The sequence below is a fragment of the Micromesistius poutassou genome (genome assembly GCF_964030765.1).
Source record: "Micromesistius poutassou genome assembly, chromosome: 13".
Classification (NCBI taxonomy): Eukaryota; Metazoa; Chordata; class Actinopteri; order Gadiformes; family Gadidae; genus Micromesistius; species Micromesistius poutassou.
In genome coordinates, this window is record NC_140283.1 from 10,391,600 (window position 1) to 10,399,099 (window position 7,500).

Sequence of the window (7,500 nt, forward strand, 5' to 3'; positions counted from 1 at the left end):
AAACACACTCCCATAGGATTTATATGAGAGGGCTTGCTTGTGTGTGTGTGTGTGTGTGTGTGTGTGTGTGTGTGTGTGTGTGCTTGTGTGTATGTGTGTGTGCATGTGTGTGTGTGCTTGTGTGTATGTGTGTGTGCGTGTGTGCGTGTGTGTGTGTGTGACTGGGTGGGTATGCATGCGTGCGTGCGTAGGAGTAACTTTGCTCACCCTCCATCCATCACTCGGTCTCTGCTAGTCAGACCTGTCTGCACTCGGGCCCCTGGTCAAAACCTTTAACCCCTCACCCCTGACCCCATTCTGCCCTGAACAGCTAGCGGACACACACACACACACACACACACACACACACACACACAGAAACGCACACATATGCACATGCGCTCACACACAGACACACAGACATCACACATGCACTAGCCCTGTCAAGTCATAAAACCACCATGCTTCATGTTGGTGTGTATTCAGCTAACACCCCCGCTACACATGTACACACATTAATACACATAACATAAACATACACACACACACACGCACACACATACACACACAGGCATGTTCAGGCCTGTGATTAACTCCCTCCACTCACAAACACAGACGTATTCTCTCAGGCACACTCGCGTCATACACACACACTTAGTCGATCGTTCACGCAAACATACACTCTCCCATAATAACACATACTCATTCTGGCGTACACACAGTCCCTGTAACATGCACACAAAACAGAAGGATTACAACTGGGACTTACTCTGCCCAGTCAGCTCATTAAAACTGCAGGATGTATGTCTGCGTGTGTGTACGCCTGTGTGTTTCTGTGTGTGTGTGTTTCTGTGTGTGTGTGTGTGTGTGTGTGTGTGTGTGTGTGTGTGTGTGTGTGTTGGTAAGTCAATAAAATTAACAACGATTTTAACCTTCTATGTACGAATAGTCACTGCAAATAAATTTGCGTTCCAGAAAGACAGAACACACACACTCACACACATACACACGTTTAATTTTAAGTCAACATTATGAGGATTGGACTCCCAGAGCGAATATCTGCTAATGGCTACAGCTACCGCTTTGGTGTACAATTGCTGGCAAACAATTTAAGATTCCTTGCACTCACATAAACACACACACACAAACCCACAGCAAATGCAAACACATACAGAGAGTTTTAGGAAAATAAAACGAGCAAGAACAGGCCAGAGAGAGAGAGAGAGAGAGAGAGAGAGAGAGAGAGAGAGAGACAGAGACAGAGTGACAGACACAGAGAAAGAGAGAGAGAGACAGAGGCAGACAGCGAAAGAGAGAGAGACAGACAGAAAGAGAGCGAGAGAGAGCGAGAGAGAGAGAGAGAGAGAGAGAGAGAGAGAAGGGGGGAGACATGCAAGGCTGAAGGAGAGAAGGTAGCCAAAGGTTTTACAGCCTGTTAAACTAGTCAGTAATAGCCGTCAGAGAGGCGTCTCTCTGGTCTCCAGGGTGACTCCATGGGCTATTTAACAGCTTTACTGGCCAGTTCCTCTGCAGCCACAACACCAACACTTAACACCCCCCTCCATAAACAACACACATTCTCCTGCTCAGGGTCCATCACACACACACACACACACACACACACTATATACACACTTTGTATATATACATATAGGGTTAGTGATGGTATATATATATATGTATATACAGTTAGTTATATAGATAAGATAAGACACATATTATGCCTTTCAGGTTCAAATGGTGTCTAAAAACACAAACACAATCACTGTCCATCACATCCTGTCGCCATGGCGTCATGTGCCCACGTGTGAAACAGAGACACTAACGTGGTCTCAAGCAAAAACACCAATCACACAGATGCTCACATGAACACATCGGACCGCACACTTACCCTGTCAGCTGACTACCGTCACTGCAGAACACCACACACACAAGCTAAATGATACACACCACCTCACCGCACATACAAACTAAACCACAGACACGAAGATACACACATACACACACACACGGGCACACACACACACACACACACACACACTACAGCAGTAAAAGCTGTGGTTCCTGTACTCAAAGGGGCAGCACTGGAAGACTTATGAATATATACTAGTCATTACTCTCTCCTCTGTTAAACAGTGTCTGCAGCAGCCCAGTGTTATTTACTGGCTGGTTATAACACTAGCTGGAGGATGTTCCGAACTTCCGAGGACTGTAAAGTATCTCCTCCGAAACTTAGCACAACAAATGCAGACTGGCTTCAGACATATAATTCAGCCCTCTTCTGATCCTTCTCTCCCCACTCCCCCCACTCTCAACTCTCCTACTCTCTCCTCTCCTCTCCTCTCCCTCTCTCCTCTCCCTCTCTCCTCTCCTCTCCTGTTCTCCCTCTCCCCTCTCCTGTTCCCCTGCTCTCCTCTCCTTACATATCTCTCCTGTTCTCTCTCTCTCTCTTCTTCCATGTCCTCTCCTCACTTTTGGACAGTAACCATCTTCTCCTTCTCCCCTGTAACACCACTCCCATCTCCCCCGTCCTTCTCCTCCATCTTGAGAGACATCAGGAGTAACACAACACTAAACCTCTCCACCTTGCTTCTAGACCTCGGGGGGGGACTGTTTCACCCTCCATTGCACCCCCCCCCCCTCTCACCTCACACACACACACACACACGCCCCCACTCCTTTCCTCTCCTTCTTCGTAGAATCTAACACTGGTCTTGACCTGTCAGATGTAAGGAACAGGATATAAATAGCCGAGTCTGTGCTTGTGCGGAGGGGATGTGTGTGTCGTGGTACACCTGTGTCGCAACAGTCCTTTCCTTTGTCTTGTCTTGTGCAGGGGCTTCCTCCTGCAACGTGCCTACGCTACACTGGGGCGCGGGGGCCAGCGCCTCGCTTCATGTGGCCTGGGTGGCCTCCTGCATGTGGTGCGATGTCTCAACGGAGTCTAGACTCAGTGTCGGCGGACAAACCAAACACCTTAGCTTCTCTGTCTCTCTCTCGCTCTCTCATCCTGACCTCTGCCCACTTCCTGTCCTGTAGTAGGAAGCAGGAGTCTGTTGTGTGCCCCCCCCCCCCCCCCACCACCACCACCCCCCCCTACCACCAGAATGTGTTGGGCACCTCAAGGTGCTAACAGACCTGCCTCACCACCATCTACTGGATAATGCTGGATTACACACACTAGAGGAGTGAACACAAACACACAAACACACACACACACACACACACACACACACACACACACACACACACACACACACACACACAATGCAGGTGGCCTTTCAAGCAGGTGTTTTACATGTATGAAGGATTATGAATGTTGTTTATGGTTCTCTATTGTTTATGCACTCTGCGTGAAAGCTTTCAGACATTAACACCTGCCGTTCCTGTTGATTCAAAGTTAAACACCGACTCGGTTCATATTGACACATTGTCAATAACAAAAGATGTTTGTGCTCTCTTTTTGCTATTCATTTTCTGCCTTGGACCTAGTTGATTTCAACATGATTAACTTACTTTCCAAACACTACAGTAAATTCGTTTGTATTTTGATCATTTAATTATTATCGATGTATCATTGGCCCGAAGTCGATCGCCAGAGATCTCCATCGGTGTCCGTATCAGACGGGGCTAATTTAAGGGAGTGGACGTTTACTCAGTCAAACCCCCTCGAGCAGCTGGTAAACGGCAGCACGGCACATGGCACACGTAACCGTGTGTGTGTGTGTGTGTGTGTGTGTGTGTGTGTGTGTGTGTGTGTGTGTGTGTGTGTGTGTGTGTGTGTGTGTGTGTGTGTGTGTGTGTGTGTGTGTGTGTGTGTGTGTGTGTGCGCGCGCGCGCGTGAGCTGTGTAACGCGCGTGACCCGCCTGGCTGCTGGTGGTGTTCCTCGCGGCATCTGGCTCATCTTAACAATACATTGCTGTTAAAGGTCCAGGGCAGAGAATGTCTCCCGTATCACCCATCAAACAACGGCAACTAACATTTGTAGGCCTATATATGGTAGTTGGCCTTACACAATCGACTTCCCTTTTCAGTTTACAAGGAGCAGATAGGGTCGTGTTTGTTCACCAAGTAGTTTGACGAGTATCCTACTAAGCTAAAATAACGCGAAACCACTAACTGCAAATACATAATTCCTAGAACGCAGCAGACGCTGGGACGGAGAACCATAATTAAAAGTTTGCACAAATCTAAAAATAGCAATTCATACGGAAGTATTTAATCAGTTTGAATTGAAATACACATTGCCAACTAATTCAACGACTGGTTTAAAGTGAAAGTGTTTGTATCTGCAGGCATCTGCAGGCAAATGTAAAATGCGATTGAAAAAAATACAATATAGAACCACCAATATCTTTAAATTGAACAGATGAACTAAAGTTGATCTGGATTGCTTAGGCCTATAGATCATAGCTTTGCTTACTTCAGGCACCGACAAAGCAACGCTGAAGAAAGCGATCGCTCATTCAAGGGAAAAAACACAGACCGCTTACCGCAGCATCAAAGAAAGAACAATGTCCACAGATGTGCATATCCTTATACGGCTGAATTAGGTACGTCCATTTCACTCCTTACAAACGAACAAATATCGGGACGTGTATGAAGAAACAGCAGACAGCGGCGCGTCACGTCGCTGGGAGAGCGCGAGACGCAGTGAGCGAGCGGGTTTGTGTGCGTGCGTGCGTGCGTGCGTACGTGCATGCGTGCGTGCGTGCGTGCGTGGGGGTGGGGTGGGAGGGCGAGCACCTGCTCGCCTGCTCCTTCCCACAGGGATGACCCCGGACTGATCTTGATGAGAGAGAACATCACAATATGGATGAGCTCTGCGGTGGACTGGAAATGAATGGGGGTTTCCGCAAGTCAGCGTTCTGTATTGCAACTTCAACTTTGGAAAATGCAATGGCAACGTTTACAGTTGAGATAGCCTTGTTGTTACTGGAGATAGAAGTGTTACAAGGCTTGGCTGTGCTATCTCTAGCATATAGAGCAGTAGTATTAGCTTAGTATCATGTTATTATTATGTAGGCTGTTTTCATTTTGATCATCTATCATTTCCGGCACATGCTGTGTTTATGCATGTTTAAAAACCATATCTAGCCATCTTGTTGAAATAAATTAATAAATATTTTTGTCGTTCCTCATTTCTTTCTCACATTGTGTGTTTGTATTCGCTGTCTCTCTGCCTAACTGTCTGTTTGTTTTGACTGTCTACAAGTCTGTCTACATTTCTGTCTGTTGGTCTGTCTTTCTCTGCAAGCAGCTGCTCCATGATGCAGTTCTTTAGCAGCTGTTTTGCATATATTTGTGCTCATGATGCACATTCTCTTTTCAATCCTGTCCATCCTTCATCTTTATTCCTCCCTTTCCATCTCCCTCTCTCCCTCATTCCCTCCCTCCTCTTCTCCCCCAATTATCTTCTCTCTCCCTCACCTTCTTCTGTCTCCCCTCTCTTTCCATCACTTTCATTCCCTCGCTACTCTCCCTTGTATCTCTCTCTCTTTCTCTCTCTCTCACTCTCTCTCTCGCTCTCTCTCTCCTCTTTCTCCCTCCCCCTGTTCTCCCCATCCCTCCCACCACTATCTCACCGTTTCTCTCTCTCCCTCACCCTCTCCTCTCTCTCTCTCCCTCTCTCTCCCACACTTTCTTCCCCCTTCTATATCTCTCCCTCACCCCCTCTCTCTCTCTCTCTCTCTCTTTAAGAAGTAATGCCAGCAGCAGCAGCCACACTGTCTCACTCTTTGCCTCAATGAACAGACGTGTCTCCTTCAAATGCAACACACATCAATTCACTCATGAGAGGGACACACATTTAGATGAACATGCAAACACTCTATATAGATGCAACATGCATGTACATGTGTATGTGTGTGTATGTGTGTGTGTGTGTGTGTGTGTGTGTGTGTGTGTTTTCACATCAACAAAACAGTGAGTGTGTGTCTGAGCGTATATGCTGTGTGTGTTGTCTGTGGGTGAGTATGTCAGAGAAAGAACAAGAGAGAGAGAGAGAGTGTGTGTGTCTGTGTGTTTGTGTGTGTCTGCAGAGACCAACATAGCCTGACATGATTTATGGTCTGACTGTGCACTGCTGGCGCACACGCACACACAGACACACACACACAGTTTTCTCGTAGGTGGTGCTTTAACCTTCTCCATCCTGGATAAACAAGACAGGCTCTCTGGATGTGTGTGTGTGTGTGTGTGTATATGTGTGTGTGTGTGTGTGTGTGTGTGTGTGTGTGTGTGTGTGTGTGTGTGTGTGTGTGTGTGTTTGTGTGTGTGTAAATGGATAAATGTGTTGAGGTAAACCGTGCGTTCTCTCTTCTCTCTCACCTCATTTTACGTGAGAGAACAGTCAACCAAGCATTAGCGTCTGTTTGGAGTGTGAACCCATGTAGTGCGGCAGTGTATCCTAGTGTATCGCATGTGTCTTTGTACGTGACGTGTGTGTGACTACTAAGGTTGGTTGACAGTGTAAAAGTGCTGCGCTACACAAGGCTATTATAAACTCCAGCAGTAATAGGAGTCCCTGTGCCTCACGAGACCCACTCATTAGCCTGTTCCTCTCTTATAAAGACCTCTATCCATCACACAAACACACACACGTACATACATACAAATACATACACACAAATATACAACCACACACACACACACACAAATACATACACACACATTCTACAGACATACACACATTCAGCATGCGCACACACACACACACACACACACACACACACACACATACACACATACACAAACACACACACACAGATTCAGCACCCATACAGGCAAACATAATTAGATACACATACATGCATGTAAATTTAAGCACGCACACACACACACACACTGAGTCCACACATCCATCCAAGCACTGATTTACATGCAGACACCGGCACATGCAAATTCTCTCTCTCTCTCTCTCCTTCATATCCTGTGTTTCCATGCACTCTCTCATGTCTCTTTGTTGCCCTTCCTCCTTCTTTATCTCCCTCTCTTATTTTCTCTCTTGCTCGCCCTTACTCTCCTTCACTCTCTTCGTTTTCTTCTCTCAGCACTCTCTCTCTCTCTGCTTAAGGGGAGAGAGAGAATAGATGGCTATAATTGATCAACAGTGAGAGCAAACCTAGCCCCTCCTTATTTGCTCTCTCTCTCTTTATCTCTCTCTCTCCTGCTCACTCTCTCTCTTTCAGATATCCACAAATATCTGACACCATAGTACACACACACACACACACACACACACACACACACACACACACACACACACACACAACAAAGTGCATTGCTCGTTTACAAAAGCATTGAGGCATAATATCAGTCTCCAACCAAGCCTTTATTATTTAAATGTATTCCTCCTTCCTCATACATACAGGAGAAGCCTAGTGAAGTGAAGGCTGCTGGCTAATCTAGGGTTAGACAGCAGGTATGGGTTAGATAGTCCAGAGACAGGACATTAAGGAGCAGGTTGGGGTTAGACAGTACAGAGACCGGTCATTATGGGGTAGGTATGGTTAAGACAG

The 7,500-nt window shown here is 46.5% G+C and overlaps 1 protein-coding gene across 1 annotated transcript in view; it reads right to left on the bottom strand.

Annotated features, from left to right (window-relative positions):
* gse1b (Gse1 coiled-coil protein b) overlaps positions 1-4,548 on the bottom strand; it is a 26,603-nt gene extending 22,055 nt beyond the window's left edge. The window contains exon 1 of the mRNA XM_084477736.1: positions 4,474-4,548. The gene's annotated coding sequence lies outside the window, so the exon portion shown is untranslated. The remainder of the gene's footprint in view (positions 1-4,473) is intronic.
* Between the last annotated feature and the right edge of the window lie 2,952 nt (positions 4,549-7,500).